This window comes from Myotis daubentonii, chromosome 3 (genome assembly GCF_963259705.1).
Source record: "Myotis daubentonii chromosome 3, mMyoDau2.1, whole genome shotgun sequence".
Classification (NCBI taxonomy): Eukaryota; Metazoa; Chordata; class Mammalia; order Chiroptera; family Vespertilionidae; genus Myotis; species Myotis daubentonii.
In genome coordinates, this window is record NC_081842.1 from 134,446,784 (window position 1) to 134,463,282 (window position 16,499).

Below are 16,499 nucleotides of genomic sequence, written 5' to 3' on the forward strand. Positions count from 1 at the left end.
GAAGTGCATGTGTGCGAGGGTGGAGTGGACAGTTTGGGAGCTACCCAAGTCATGAAATGTACAAATATTTCATTGTTTCAGATTCCCTGAGGATCAGATTAATAGATGGGTTCAGTGACACAGGAAAGAATTTTAGAATTTAAAAACTCATATAAATTATATTTAATTGCCATTTAATAAATATAGACTTCCAAGAAAATAGTTTTATTAACTTGATGATGTCCAGTCCACCTCAGCAATAGCAAATTTATTGCAGTGGTTTTCAAATGAGAACCTATTTGGTTTTCTGAAACAAACTAAGCTGATACAATACTTTTTATTTGAACCATAAAAGATAATAATTCATTGTGAGTCCTGGGAATATTTCACTTAGAAATATTATACTTATCTTGTTTATTTATTTAGCAGACTTACCTTTAGACCCCAAGTAGTGGTGCAGAAAACACTTCACTTCGATAGATTCAGTATTGTCGGTGTTTAAGTGGGTACTTGGATGTGATAGGACTGAAAAGATCCTGGCACATCCATGTGGCTGGGAGGGAAGATATTTAATGTTACAACTAACAAACAACAGGAAGACATCTCCCAACTCTATTCCCAAGTCTTAGTGATTTTTCCCAAGAGGGGAATACAGCAGATCACTTTATCCATCTGTCTTCTTTGGTCTTTCACAGAATCTCAGCTTTGCTGGACATGGATAGAGACCCCAGAATTGAACCAATCAAGAAGATAATTCCTTGTCCCAGAATCACACTAACCCCTAATGAAATGAGTCTCATTCTCTCTGTTGACTGCATGTAACCCGGTTCAATAAATGGCATGTACACAGTTTATTTGTGATCATTAAGTGAAGTAATAAGGGGGGGTGGCTAATAATGTGTACTCAAAGATGGAGCTGATTCTTTCCCGGTGTGAGCCACCCCTCTGGATCACACGTTACGAAGAGACTGAGTTTCCATTTCTGTGCAGTTGTGGTTTCACTAAACTCTCCTCTGCCTTCCCTGTCATTAGAGGCTAAAGATACAGGGAACATTTTTCGTTTTGTTCCTAGATATGTTTATTTCATATACCAATCTTCACAACTTCACTAGCTCCCCTCTGCGGTTATTGAGGATAAATGCTATGGGATGGAGTGAGGACAAAAGAACAAACTGAAAGGGGGAGAGACAGGGCACAGGATGACAGAGCCAAAACTCCGAGTCAGGGAAAGTGCTTAGATGAGAACAAAACACTTAAGTGAATGTATTGGAGTCCAAGGCCTGAGGAGCTGGCTTCAGAAAGGCCAACGTGAGGTAGAATTCCCAAAACCAGAGCCGAAGGAAGACCAGTCAGATGGCTCACAGGAGTGACCCTCAGGAATGGCTGGAGTAGAGGCCATGTAGAAAGGGCATTGATAGTGGCTCTCCCCTACCTGTGCATGAGAGTCACCATAGTTTTGGGAAAATGTCAATGCCTGGAGAGCTATATGGATTTTATAAAGTTCAAAAACAAGCAAGACAGAATAATATATATATATATATACTGTTACATATGTTCTAACAACATTTTTAAAGGCACAAAAAATTGCAAGGTAGCCCAGCCGGCGTGGCTCAGTGGTTGAGCATCAATCTATGAGCCAGGAGGTCACAGTTCAATTAACCGTCAGGGCACATGGCCAGGTTGTGGACTCGATCGCCAGTGTGGGACATGCATGAGGCAGCTGATCAATGATTCTTTCTCATCATTGGTGTTTCTATCTCTCTCTCTCTCTCCCTCTCTGAAATCAATTGAAAAATATATTTTTTTAAAAATTACAAGGTAGCAGTTACCTCTGCTGCAGGCAAATGGGTGAGTAGATGAGAAGCACATAGATAATAAGCTACTTGTAATGCTCTGGCTCTTAAATCAGGTGGTAGGTTCACCTGTATTTGTTCTATTATTAAAATCTAATTAAAATAGGGATATGTATGGACAGTGATGACAGTCTTCCACGAATCATGTATCAAGATTTGAACTTAACGAATTCTGAGCATCTGAGATCTGATTTCAAAAATTCCTAATGCACAGAGTTTACCATCAAATATCCTGAAGACAGTAAGGATACCTACAGCTACTGATGATTTCAGAAGCAAAGGAGAGAGTATTTGGGAAGTTCATTCAGATGGTCTTTATGAAGCTGCTCCTGCCAACCTAAGTGGAACTGATGACTCCTCTCCTCCCGTCCCTTTGTCCTACACATCTATCTATCTATATAGTTTGGCTGCCCTTATTTGTTCTCATGTCTGTCTCCCTCTACCCAGCTAAAGCGCATCCTGGACAGACATCATACCTTATTGGTCTTTATGTTCCAAAGGCTTAGCACAATTCCTGCTTCATAGCAGCACTCACTATATTATTGTTGAAAATTTTGGCCTTTCCTTGGGGAACGAAGAAGATAGACTACATTCTAAGAATGAAAGAGTGAGAATACAAGTGTGGTGGAGAATAGGAAGGTGGCCAGCTAAGGATCCTTATATGGATTGCTGGGTCAAAATCTTTAATAGAGGAGACAGGGATGTTTCATCACATTAGTTTTAGAGTCACATTAGCAGCAATAAGGTAATTGTGATGCAGGAACACCCTTATAAGAGAAAAACAACAACAAAAAACAAGTTGAGGCTTGAACACTTACCAAATAGGTCCCAAGACTACGTATCAGATGCTAATGATTGCAGAATCCTGATGTCTGACAACCTACAGCCTTCTCTCAGTCTAAGAGATAGTCTTCAGTGTGTCAAAGAATGTAATACATGCTCTGTAACCACTTCCCAATCACCAGGCACAGGAGCAATCAGAATGCCCCCTCTGCTGGGAGAAGGTCATGGTCTAAGATGACAGGTAAACCACAGGTCAGAGGCACAGGGCTCAAGGAGGCCAACTGGCTGGTGCGATCGGGTGATTTCTCTCATTTCCTTGGCCAAGTCTCTTGTTCTGTAATAGTTCAGTCAAGGATTTTACTGGAGTAGACGAGCATGAAATGAATTTTCCAGAGAAGTTTCTGAAGTGGGGGAAAGTTCATGGCTCAAAAGCGCCGGTGGGCAATGAAACAATACTGTGAGCTTCTGTTTTTCTTTATAAAGAGAGTTTTTTTAGGTTTTATGATCTGAATCTAAAACTTGAGCTGTATCCCCAACTCTCAGAACTGACTTATTCTCTAACCCTGGTGTTGTAAGTTTATTTTATGTGGCTTCTAAATTCCCCAAGTGTGTTATGCTGGTTCCACTCAGCTCCAGGATGTTGCTTGGAGAACACACCTACTGGCCACCCTTTGCTCTTGAGACCTCTAGTCTGCAATGCCCATCCAGCCCAGGGTCACAGCCACCAAAAGGAACTCATTGAGAGCAAGCTTAGTAAGTGATGCTTGTCTTAACCAGCAGGAAATCACTCATTATTAATCTTTATTAGACTATTGCTTATGATCAGAAACTCATCTTTCATTGATCTAAAACTAAATGCTTAGTTTTAAGGATAATAAAAACAAAACTAAAATCTGCTTTGAGCATCCCCTACTCAGCAGATGTCTTTGCTATACAAACATACAAATCAGTGTGTAAGGCTTTCAGACTTAGGAGGGGAAAAAAAGTAGAAATACAACTTTATAAAATAAATAAAACACTTTGATTCATCTTAATCCACTGCCATCCAATTTGCTGGTTCTTAAACCTGGTTCCATTCTCTGACCTTGAGTAAGTTATTTAATTCATCACTGAGACTCATTGATCTCTAAATTGGAATAATACCCATTGGGAAGGGATGTTATAAGAATTAAACTATTGTATGTGAAGTATAGAGCATACAACACATTAGATGTCTGCTCCTATTTTCTTCAAGTTGCCTCTCAGAATGAATCCTTCATCTTTATCAAAATGACCACCATCACCAAGGGAGGTTGACACACAAGCCCACAGAAGGTCCATCCTCAGAAAAGGTCGTGAGGCCCCAGCATCTCTTGCCATGCTGAGTGGTCCAGGCCTTCCCCTTCATGAAGCCCATCTGTACAGGCTTTTAAATGCCTGAATCTCAACAATAGTTTGTAAGGTGTACAGAGAAACAGGAACACAGTTGCTCAACCAAACCAAAATTAATCTCTAGAAACTGACCTTAAAGAAAAGGATACTTATGAATTACCTGATCTCAAAAAGATTCACATACTCGTATTCATTGCAGCGTTATTCGCAATGGCCAAGAGGTGGAAGCAACCCAGATACCCATTGACAGATGAATGGATAAACAAAATGTGGTAGATACATATAATAGAATATTATTCAGCCTTTAAAAAGAAGAAAATCCTGTCACATGTTACAACACAGATGCAATTGTACTTAGGACATTGTACTAAGTGAAATATGCCAGTCAAAAAAAGACAAACATATGATTCCACTGATGTGAGATATTTTAAGTAGTCAAATTTATAGAAACAAAAAACAAAATGATGGTTTCCAGGAGCCAAGGGTATAGGAAATGGGAGTTCTCATTCAATGGGTATAGAGCTGGGCTCATAGCTGGCAAGTGCAGTGGCAGGAGCCTCTCCTGCTTCCATGGCAATGCTGAGGATGTCCAACTGATGGGGAGCGGGCCGAAGCCATCATTCAAACATCCCCCAAGAGCTCCTGGACTGTGAGAGGGAGCAGGTTGGGCTGAAGGAACTCCTGAGTGCACGAATTTTGTGCACCAGGCCTCTAGTGTTTTATAATGTCTAATCCAGCCATGGGCAAACTACGGCCCGTGGGCCGGATCCGGCCAGTTTGAAATGAATAAAACTAAAAAAAAAAATACCGTACCCTTTTATGTAATGATGTTTACTTTGAATTTATATTGGTTCACACAAACACTCCATCCATGCTTTTGTTCCGGCCCTCCGGTTCAGTTTAAGAACTCATTGTGGCCCTCAAGTCAAAAAGTTTGCCCACCCCTGGTCTAATCACTAGAGTGCATACCTGAAACTAATATAATATTGTATGTCAACTGTAATTGAAAACTAAAAAGATGATTTTTCAAAAACCAACTAGATAATATAGTTATATCAACTTTAATTAAAAAAATGAGTTGATTCTGTCTCCCTTAACTTTTTTTGTCTACCTTTGACATTCACAGATAGATAGACACACTCAAAAAGAAATAAAGTAATAAGAGAGAAAGGATGGTGAGAGATGGAGAAAAAAGGAGGACAAAAATGAGGGAAGGAAGGGAGAAAGAAAGGAGTCCTTTCTTAACAGTAATACAGAGTATGTTAGTTATCCCAACAAGTTTGAAACCCCCCAAATTATAGTCACTTTAGCAAACTGCCCTCTCTGTAAAAATTATTAATCAATATTCTGCATGCGGTTACCTGAGATGAAACTGATATTGATTGTCATCTATGTCAGGCACTAAATGTCTGCCTTGTCAACCAGAGTAGAAAGCAGAATGCCAGGCCACAGGACGCTGAATTGAGAGGCATCCTGTATAATAAAAGCCTAATATGCAAATTGTCCCCTTAGGCGGTCATTGGACCAGGAGACAAGGAGTTCAACTGCTCGCTATGATGTGTGCTGACCACCAGGGGGTGGTGCAGAACATGGCAGGCATCGGCGACATGGAGCTGGTAGCAGGCAGCAGTGGAGACTCTGCCGGCCCCAATGCGGTAGGGGGCAGGGCCTCTGCCTGGCTCCCAGGCGCTGAGGGAGCTGGGCGGAGGGCCCAGCCCTGACTGATCACCCTGCAGGCAGGATGGTGAAGCAGGTGAGGGGGCAGTGACAGGCCAAGGCAGGGTGCCAGGTGAGGCTGTGGGGCTGTGGGGCTGTGAGTCTGGGGTGCAAGCTGGGGCTACAAGGCTGGGGGAGCAGCTGGGGCCCAATCTCTGCAGGCCACCCCAAGGGACCCCACCTATGCATGAATTCATGCACTGGACCTCTAGTCTTGCAATAAATACTGTAGAATATTAGCAACCTAAAACTTCAAAGATTTTAAGGGCCTTTCAAGATTAGTACTTCTTCCTCTTTGCTTCTAAAAGGTTATCTTTCTCAGAGGCCTGAATCAAGTCCTGGCAACATCGGTAGACATATCACCTGAGAATCTAGTTTCATAACTTGTTATTTTGCTGGATATGTGGCATTCCAGTAACTATGGCTGTGTAATAAATTACCACAAGATTTTGAGGCATAAGGCAATCTTTTATTATGCTCATGGATTCTGTTAGACAAGAAAATGTCCATGAAACGGTGAGACAGTTTGCCTCTGCTCCATGATGTCAGTTGGAATAATCTGAAGATTTGTTCATGCCTCTTTGTCTGGGGGTTGATGCTGGCTGATGGCCATGAATTAGCTGGAGTTCTGGCTCAAACACCCTCATATTGCCTCTCCTTGTGGCCTGAATTCTACAAGGTGGTAAAATTGCCCTGGGAGAAAGAGAGAGTGAAGAGAGAGGTGGAGAAACCCTGATGGGCAATTGGGGCCAGCAGCTGCCTCTCGCACCCGCTGTTGGCGCCGGCCCTACTTGTATCTGCTGCTGGCACTGGCTGCAATCACTCTGCACCATCAGCGGGTGCAAGCGGGGTCGATGCTGGCAGCAGGTGCAAGCACCAGGTGGAACTGTGGTGCACAGGAGCAAAGAATTTTCAGTAACCACTAGAGGCTCGCCCAGGTGACAGCGACTGGTGCCCCACCTTGGTCTGGTGCCCCTGCTCACCGGCTCCACCATCCTGCAGTGCTGATGCCCGCCATGTTTTGCGTGCACACTCTGGTGGTCAGCACACATCATAGAAACCGGTTGTCCGGTTGTTCTGCCATTCGGTCTATTTGCATGCTAGCTTTTTATTATATAGGACTAGAGGCCCAGTGCACAAAATTTGTGCATGGGGGGTGTCCCTCAGCCCAGCCTGCACCCTCTCCAATCTGGGACCCCTCTGGGGATGTCCAATTGTCCCTGCGGGATTGGACCTGAAGCGGCAGTCAGACATCGCTCTCTCAATATGGGACTGCTTGCCCCTATCCACTCTGCCTGCCAGCCTGATAGCCCCCTAACCACTCCCCTGCCAACCTGATTGATGCCTAACTGCTCCCCTGCCAGATGATCATCCCCAACTGCCCTTCCCTGCTGGCCTGATTGCCCCCAACTGCTTCCCTGTGGGGCTGAGAGGACTGGGGGACTCCAGCTGGATGGGGTGGGGCTGAGGGGGCTGGGGGACTCCGGCTAGATGAGGCAGGGCTGAGGGGACTGGGCACCACAATCTTGTGGCTGTGGGCACTGCCATCTTGTGAGGGCTTGATGGTCAATTAGCGTATTCCCTCTTTATTAGATAGGATTGTAATAAAAAGATTGATATACTGATAGGGGGTCTGAACTTTAGATTTTTCTCATATCTTATGAGAATCATGATATTGTCATTGAATGTTTGGCTTCCTACTTCTGTGTCAGGCTTTTGTTACTTTCTCCCATTGAAATGATTATTAAGGTCCTCCCAGACACTACATTTGCATTTGAGGAATCAGTACCATTGCTTTTTCCTTCATGAAAGCTTCCCCAGTTTTTCCAACAGGAAGTGGTTTCTCTTTTCCCTAAACTTCCATAACATTATATCTTTTATAGCTCTGTAGTGCACCCTGCAGGTCTCCCCTCAAGAGACACTACTGTAGGGGCATAACCCCCAATGGCTGCTGTGGATCCACCACAGCTTTTGTGGCAAACCACACTTCTTTTAGACTCTCTCAGTCAATGACCAAGTAACATGCAGGTACTAGCACTTGGCTCTTCATGCATGACGAGGGGTTCTTCCAACTGAGACTCAGGGACTCCCCACCCCTCAGCTTGGCCAAGACTTTTCTCAGATCTGCACAGTCTGAGGCTCTTCCTCCCCAACTCTTACTTCCTTCTCCCCTTTACAGATATCACACCTGCACCTTGGTCTGAAGCCTTTCCCTGACCACCCCTCTTGTTTCTTCCTCTTTATCCTTTGTAGGTGTTTCTCCCAATAAATCTCATGTATGTCTAGTCTCACCTTGGTGTTTGCTTCTCAGAGGATCCTACAGATACAGGTTCAAATCCTGACTCCTTTATTTATAAGCTCAAGGTATGACTTTGAGCAAATAATTATATTTTCACCTCAGTTTTCTCATTTTCAAAAATAGAAAAAGAATAGCACCTACTTCACCTGGCTGTGGTGAGGATTAAATTAACTCCTGTGTGCAAAGCACTTGGAGCAGTACCTATGTGGCAAGTACTCTGTATCTGTTAGCCATCATGAACTCTTCAGTCCTAACACTGAATAGGCACTCAGTCAATATGTGGTGAATGTTAAATTCCTATTGGAGGTAAACACCATTATTATTTCAGTTATCAAAGGAAAGTATTTCTGATTTTGTGTTATATGAATAACATGAATGCTTACTCACCTTGAAGGATATTGCTACATTTTTAATCTCCAAATTGCCTGTGTTATAGGATTCTGAAATTATTCTAGGGTAGGCCTGGCTGGTGTGGCTCAGTTGGTTGAGAGACGTCCCATGCACTGAAAGGTTACAGGTTTGATTCCTGGTCTGGGCACATGCCCAGGTTGTGGGCTCAATCCCCAGTAGGGAGTATGCAAAAGGCAGCCAATGTTTTACTCTCACAGTGATGTTTCTCCCTTTCTCTCTCCCTCTCCCTTCCTTTTGCTCTAAAATTCAATTTTACATATATATATATATGTAAAATTGAAGAGTAGCTACATCTTTATTTAATTATTTTTAATATATATTTTTTATTTCAAAGAGGAAGAGAGAGAGAGAGAAATATCAATGATGAGAATCATTGATAAGCTGCCTCCTGCCCACCTCACACTGGGGATTGAGCCCCCAACCCAGGCATGTGCCCTTGACCAGAATCGAACCCCAGGACCCTTCAGTTCACAAGCCAACTCTCTATCCACTGAGCCAAACCAGTTAGGGCTAAAAATATTTTTTAAAACAGAAATTATTCTAGGGTAAGTTCCTAAGTTCCTAAGCATTCTATTCATAGAATTTATTTTAATATATAAATATTAAAAGAAATTGCATTAGTTAAAGTCAAATCCTTTGCTTCTGCCTATATTCACTTGTTTTTCTGTATTCTTTGGTGAAAAGAAGAATTTATATCATCCTGTTTATAACAGTTAGGAAAAATAAGTCTCCACGTATTCTCCTTTTCTCTAGACTAAACATTCCCAGTTCTCCTAATGCTTTCTTTTTGATCTTCATTTCCAAAATATTTATCACTTGTGCGCTCCAGAGTTCTCCAGAGTTCCAAAAAATTGAGCCAAGCATTGAAGAAATGTCTCCAAGGAGACTTAAGTGATTGCAGATAGAAGCAACAAGAACTTTGCCTGTCTTCCCTGAAGGCCTGTGATTAATAAAATCCTAAGAAGGAAGTTCCTTTCTTTAATTTATAACCACTTTATTTTGGGGCAAGAAATCCTATATAATAAAAGGCTGATATGCAAATCGACCGAAACATGGAATGACTGGTCTCTGTGATGCACACTGACCACCAGGGGGCACATGTTCAACATAGGAGCTGCCCCCTGGTGGTCAGTGCACTCCTACAGGGGGAGCACCGCTCAGCCAGAAGCCATGCTCATGGCTGGCGAGTGCAACGGTGGTGGCAGGAGCCTTTCTCGCCTCCATAGCAGTGCTAAGGACCCCTCGGGGCATGTCCGCCTGCTGCCTTGGGCCCACTCCCCTAAGTTCTATTACACTTAAGCTGGCAGGTGGACATCCTCCGAGGGGTCCTGGACTGTGAGAGGGTGCAGGTCAGGCTGAGGGACACCCCCCCTCCCGCAGTGCACAAATGTGCACTGGGCCTCTAGTAGATTAATAAGGAATTAAGTGGAAGTGACTGTTATTTATAGTATCTGGATATACTAGTAGTTAATGTGAAAAAATTTCAGTATGAAGACTTTCTATTTTTAATTGAAACGAAGTGCATTTGTTTACCATTGTTAAACAGCTAGTTGGGAAAGCTTAATATTAATTAAGTCACATGTCATTTACTGGTAACCACATAACTGAGAAAAAATTTTAGGGGTCAGAACTTAAATTAAAAAATGCTCTAAAACATCCTTTTTGGGAGTTAAACTATTTCATGGTACTAACATGAAAGCTTTGATTAGAATATTTTGTTTTGGATCCTGCTTTTAAGTGAAGCTACCTTTTGTGTTATTTATTGGTCTTTATAAACCAGGCCTGCTTTAATTTCTTCTCCATATGCTACTAGTGAATGTAAAGTATATTTTTCACAGTCACCAAATTTCTGATTGGGAGTTTTCATAAGCAGAATAATAACAGATAGTCTGTGTTGCCTTGGTCAGTAGTTCAGCCACATGCTGGCTGTTGTGGCAGGCAGTCTAGGTCACAAGCCACCAGGTTCACAGCACAATGCTTGGCGCTGTGTCCATCACGCCAATCAGTGGAAACCAAGTGGGGAAGCTTGAATTTCACCTATAGAACTGTAGAGAAAAATGCCTAGCCTCTAGGCATTTCCCACCTTTTTTTGACCTCAGGATTATCCAGATACTTCCCAGCAGACTAAGCTCAGTTAGTCAGGCTTCATTCAGATTCAAAAGCTTTGCCTTATCTCTAAATAAAATAAATGAGAAACAACCACTCAGGGAGGGAAATCAGAGATTTAGAACACCCTGGGATATGACAACAAGAGTGTAGCAGGGGACAGGAAGGCTACAAGACAATGAGTCTTCTAGTTCCCTGAAAAGAACGGAGCTGTGCTTTTGAAAGCTTGTTATCTGAAACCAACAGGGGATTGAGAGAGAAAATTAGTTTGGCATTCGGAGGCCCCACTGCTAAAAACAAACAAACAAAAACCTAAAAGGTACAAATGCTCAGGAAAAAAAACAACAACAACAGAAACTAAAACTAAAGAAAAATAATAATAATTAATTACAAATCACTTAAACTCCCCCACCATGAATCCCCCAGCTGTACTAGATTTCCCTAATCGAAGGAGGTTCTGGAAGACAATCAAAAAATCAGTGATGTAAATACCAAAGGAAAGAATAAAGTCTCCTTGGTTAAGTTTAGGCTCATTAGTCCAACATGGTTTCACATATTTGAAAATCATGCTGAAGTCACTTTGGAATGTCTACAGCCAATCATTTTTCCCATATAGGGACAAAGCTCGGAATAGGAAAAAGAATGCAAAACAATAAAAAGTCATTAATAAGGTAGCCCTAGAGCAGTGATGGCGAACCTTTTGAGCTCGGCGTGTCAGCATTTTGAAAAACCCTAACTTAACTCTGGTGCTGGGTCACATATAGAAATTTTTTGATATTTGCAACCATGGTAAAACAAAGATGTATATTTTTGATATTTATTTTATATATTTAAATGACATTTAACAAAGAAAAATCAACCAAAAAAATGAGTTCATAGGTTCGCCATCACTGCCCTAGAGTAATAGGATTTCACAAGAAGCTATTAAATCAGAGAATCACTTTCCCATCCATTCCTTTCACATGAGGGACTAGATTCTAACTCTGTATCATTGCTCTTTCTGCCATCTTTCCCTTTCTTTTCTGGGATCCCACAGAATTCAAATTCAGGGGTGGTGTAGGTACAAAGGCTTCTGGGCTGTGTGTGTCCTCACATGGTCCTCCCTCTATGTGTGTCTGTGTCTTAATCTCTTTTCCTTATTAGGACACCAGTCCTATTGGCTTACGGCCAATCCACATGGCTTCATTTTACCTGAATCGCCTCTTTAAAGGTCCTATCTTCAAATATAGTCAGTCACCTTTGGAGGTACTGGGCATTAGAAGTTCAACAAATTAATTTAGGGGACACAATTCAGCCCATAAAAGTTTGCAAGGTACCTTTCGGTTCTAGAGTGCTCTGATTTTTCTCTCTCAAGTACCGACTTTTCATCAACGTATCTTCCCAATTCTAATGTGGAGAGAGTGAGCCTGTTGTTTTTATAAAAGACTGCAAGGAACTGAGGTTGTCCTTTCAGGTGGCCCATAGTCTTAGTTCATTTAAGTTAAAGCTACTCTGTAGGGCAGGGGAACACTTGCAGGGAATAAGTGGGTAAACCTGAATTTTCTGTTACCTTTCCTAAAGATGGGACCATTGAGCCTGGGCTTGTTAGAAACTCTTAAGAACTTGGCAACCAAGAGAATTTTCTAGAATTACTTTTTAAAGGACGCCCCACTTTCTCTGCCTTCAGATGTTATATTCTGTCAGATTGTAAGAATGAAATTGTGCTTGGGCTCTTTTACGTCATTTTTTGAATTCTTTTATATTCTCCTAAGGATTCAGGGGAAAGTAAGGAAGATAGGAGTTCAGCCATTCCCAGCAAGGCTTTGTAGAAAATGAAACGTTGTCCAAGATACTATGGAGTTTCAAGGTTCTTGTCATTTTGTTTCTTTAGGGAAGATATCCAACTGTTCAAGTGACTTCGGGTGACAAAGTGATCTGCCCTTCAATCTCAACCTGTACTGTTCCTGCTGCTACTTGAAGCTCTGTCTGGTGTCTTTGGTTCTAACTCTTTAACATGAAGAATGAGCGGATCGGCCAATCATCAGTCAGCACACATGCCTCTGTGGGACAGAGCTCTTCTGGCAGAGCACCCATTGGTCATTGTTTAGCCTGGAGATGGCTGACTCCGGTCAGTTTTCTATCTCTGGTCCTATCAACCTGCCAAGAAGACCACGTGGCTCTAAGTAAGGCAATTGATGACCAAGGACTTTCTTTTGAAAGGAAGTCTAGTTAACCTAAGTAGAAAATACAGCTAGTAGGAACCTCGCTACGTATTCCCAGTATATCTCACCTCTTTCTTTCCAAGAAGCAAAAGAGTAGTTTATCTTCATGCCTTCACTTTCTCACCTTCCCTTCCTGTTGTCCTTGAAATCCCTGCACTCTGACTTCTGAGCTCACATTTTTCTTAATTCCCAAGTTTAATATCTATTTGTCATTTTCTCCTACAACTTGTTGTGCCATATAAAACCATTCTTTGGCCTATGCTCTTTGCAAAGCCCCTCCCCTTAGCTTCAGCAAGCTGCAGGGAAAGCCTTGGAGTCAATGGACCTGGATATGAATCCTAATTCGTCCTACCACTCAGCATCTATGTAGCATTTTGTGTGTTGATTTTATTCAGTTCAATAAATTTACTTTTGTACACCTATTATATTTGTGATGACTGAGTAATGGGGAGGAATTCTAGATAACACCAGTTTGGACTTAGGTGAATGAGAGAATCAATGTACAGATGATACTCAAAACTTACTTCTTATATCCAATTAGATGCTAAGATCTATTGATTTTACCTCTGTAATATCTCCCATGTTAAGGCTTCTTCTCCATCCCTGCCACCCTGGAAGTAGCCAAAATAGTGCCTTAAGCAAACATGTTATAAGGCCCTGACTATATAGTTTCATTTGCATCTCTGCAAATTGCACACTGAAACAACAAGAATGAACTTTCAGCCTCCCTCTTCATTTATTACAGTTTAACTCCTGCCAGTTCTGTCATATTTTCATTGGAAATAGCTTTCAGGACAATTGATGCCCAGACTAGATCTTTGGATACACGAGATATGGCTATGTTTTCTCAGGTTGGGGGTCTAACCCCGGCTTTTATCTAGATGTGTGGGAGGGGGGTGACACACACGAAGGCAGGGTCACTGGCAACAGAGATTTCAGGAAGAAAACAAGGAACATTATAAGACTGCTCTCTTCTGTGTCCAAGGGTCTCTTCCAGTGATGAAAGGCTCACAGATGATGTTGGGGGCCCACCATAAGTAGTCAAGTGTCTCTGGAGGAGGGGAAATTGCAATAGGAAATTCCAGTGAACAATGTATAACCCTGCTGGTGTGGCTCAGTGTTTGAGCATCGACCTATGAACCAGGAGGTCACGGTTCAATTCCAGTCAGGGCACATACCCAGGTTGTAGGCTCATCCCCAGTGGGGAGCATGCAGAAGGCAACTGATCAATGATTCCCTCTCATCATTGATGTTTCTATCTCTCTCTCCCTCTCCCTTCTTCTCTGAAATCAATAAAAAACATTTAAAATAAAACAAAACAAACAAACAAAAAGCAATGTATAGAAGGCCAAACAAGATGAAACTGGTGTACTGGGTACTGGCTGAGGCCACCAGGATAATTAAATATCCAAAGAAGAACTTGGTAAGAGGTGGGATTAGATAGATGACCAGGTAGAAGCTCAGAACAAATGTCAAAGTGAAAGCCCACACTGGGACTATAAGCATAAGCCCCCAAAAGGAGTCATGATGCATAGACTGTAATTTCCATAATGCTCATTGTCCAAGGCCAGTGTGACACTCACTTGGGGAAGCTGTGTCATCTTTCTTGAAATCCAGAATCCACGTCTTTAAGATAAAGATGGTAAAAGTGCCCACTTCAAGGACTGATGTGAAGATAAAAGGAGTGCTCAGGCCACACTCAGTTCCAGACCAAATTACTGTAAGGGCATTTAAGGATGTAAGACAGCAGGTAGGAATCTGGGTCATCACCTGAGTTACACACTAGCTTTGTAGGTTTGGGGTTTAATGCTGCTTAAAGGTAGGTCTGGGAACCAGTGTAAGCCGAGCCTGCTATTGTGGGCATCAGTGGGCCCCAGGTTTGGGGAGGGATTATCTGGGTATGCAATTTGGGCCTCACAGACTTTCCCCCAAAATTGTGAAATAAAACTGGGAATGGGGCAGCATAAAGCATAGGGAACTTGAAAGTGGCCTACCCAGAATAATTTGAGAGACATAGTAACCACATCATCTCCAAGTACCGCTGCTGTCCCAACCTGCAGAACTACTGCCTGGGATTCCAACTGCTGGAACTCCATATTAGGCAACCAAAAAAAAAGAGCCTCCTCTATGCATGGTGATCATTACAACACATCTCTTAGCAGCAGGCAGAGAGGTGCAGGGCGCTGGAGTGTGTAAAATGTTTTCTTTGCTCTGTTCTCCTCCCTTTATCATGATATTGGTTTATAAAGTCATGGAGATGATCCCTATGGGAATAGCACCTGAAATAAACAGGTTTCCTGGTGTAAATAAAATCACTTAAGCTGTCTATTTATGTCAGAGTTACTCTGGTCAGCATTCACATATGGTCCAGACATCCTCCCCCCGGTTTCGTCTCATAATTATAACTACAGACAACAGATTCTTCTAGTAAATGCCACCATGTTTAGCTTTTCCGTTTCCTGCTGCTATCAACATTTGAACTTTCAAGCAACAGGGGATAAATACAAAATATATCCATACCTACCTAAACCAGTCTTCCTATACCAGTGGTCGGCAAACTCATTAGTCAACAGAGCCAAATATCAACAGTACAGCGATTGAAGTTTCTTTTGAGAGCCAAATTTTTTAAACTTAAACTATATAGGTAGGTACATTGTTATTAACTTAATTAGGGTATTCCTAAGGCTTAGGAAGAGCCACACTCAAGGGGCCAAAGAGCCGCATGTGACTCGCGAGCCGCAGTTTGCAGAGCACGGTAATACCATTAGAGTTTGGAACAGCTAGCAGGCAGGCCTAATGAAGAACTGATACACACAAGCCCAGCTTTACCAAGCCAGGGTGGAGCAAAGCTTGATTAGGGCTTTAAAGGGAAAAGGAAAAGGAGTTTGAGTAGGAAAAGGTGACTGCAGTGTCCTTGAGAAAACTATCGGCACCAAGGTGGTCAATGTCTGATCTAGTTCATTAGCACCCACTGTTATATCAAAAAACAAAAACAAAAACAAAAACAAAAAGCAAACAAACCCATGTCTGATGAATAATTTTATAAGACCCCTTCTTAAAAATTACAGAAAAAGGGCATAGGTCAGGGAAGTGAGTGGAAGTCTAGAAGGGCAGAAAGAGAAAAGTTGGCCTGCTCCAGAGGACATCTGCAGGTGGAAGACTGTAAAATATGCTACTTTGTTAGAGAAAAGGGCAGAGAGACTTACATTTGCTGGCCTTGTTTGAGGTTTATGCTTTGTCCCTCCCTTCCCATTTTCAGTGAACTGCACCTCCCCAGAGGGGCCATCATACTAGAAAACTCCATCCACTGACTCCATCCCTTGGAAATGTACCCATTTGAAAAGGTCGACCCTGCCTAAAAATTCTAAATCCTGCCTTAATCCACTTCTGATTCAAAATATTGCAGAAAAATGTAATCAGCTTGAAGGTCATTTCTGAATGGAGGACAACTTCCTTACCTCTCAGCATAGTCCAGTCCAGGTACTGACAGGCTACTGAGAGCATGGGATGAAGTAGCAGCCATTGGTGGGAAGTGGTAGGGGCTGTCGCCGCCGGGTAGCCTCCTAAAGAGTGCAGTGAGTATGTTACCACTGCTACTTCAGATCTACAAGGCAGTTCTGGGTATCAAGAGGGCTAAGAAGAGGCCTTCTGAATAGTAGCATGTGCATGAAACGCCCTGGGAGTTTCCAGAACTAGCTGGCTGGGAGGGATGGGATGCGCTCTCATAGTGTACAATTTGTGGTGAAGCCAAAGAGGACAGCATTGGATCTTCCTAGTATA

The 16,499-nt window shown here is 42.4% G+C and overlaps 1 pseudogene; it reads right to left on the reverse strand.

Annotated features, from left to right (window-relative positions):
• LOC132229713 (nuclear prelamin A recognition factor-like) overlaps positions 1-16,242 on the reverse strand; it is a 57,902-nt pseudogene extending 41,660 nt beyond the window's left edge.
• Between the last annotated feature and the right edge of the window lie 257 nt (positions 16,243-16,499).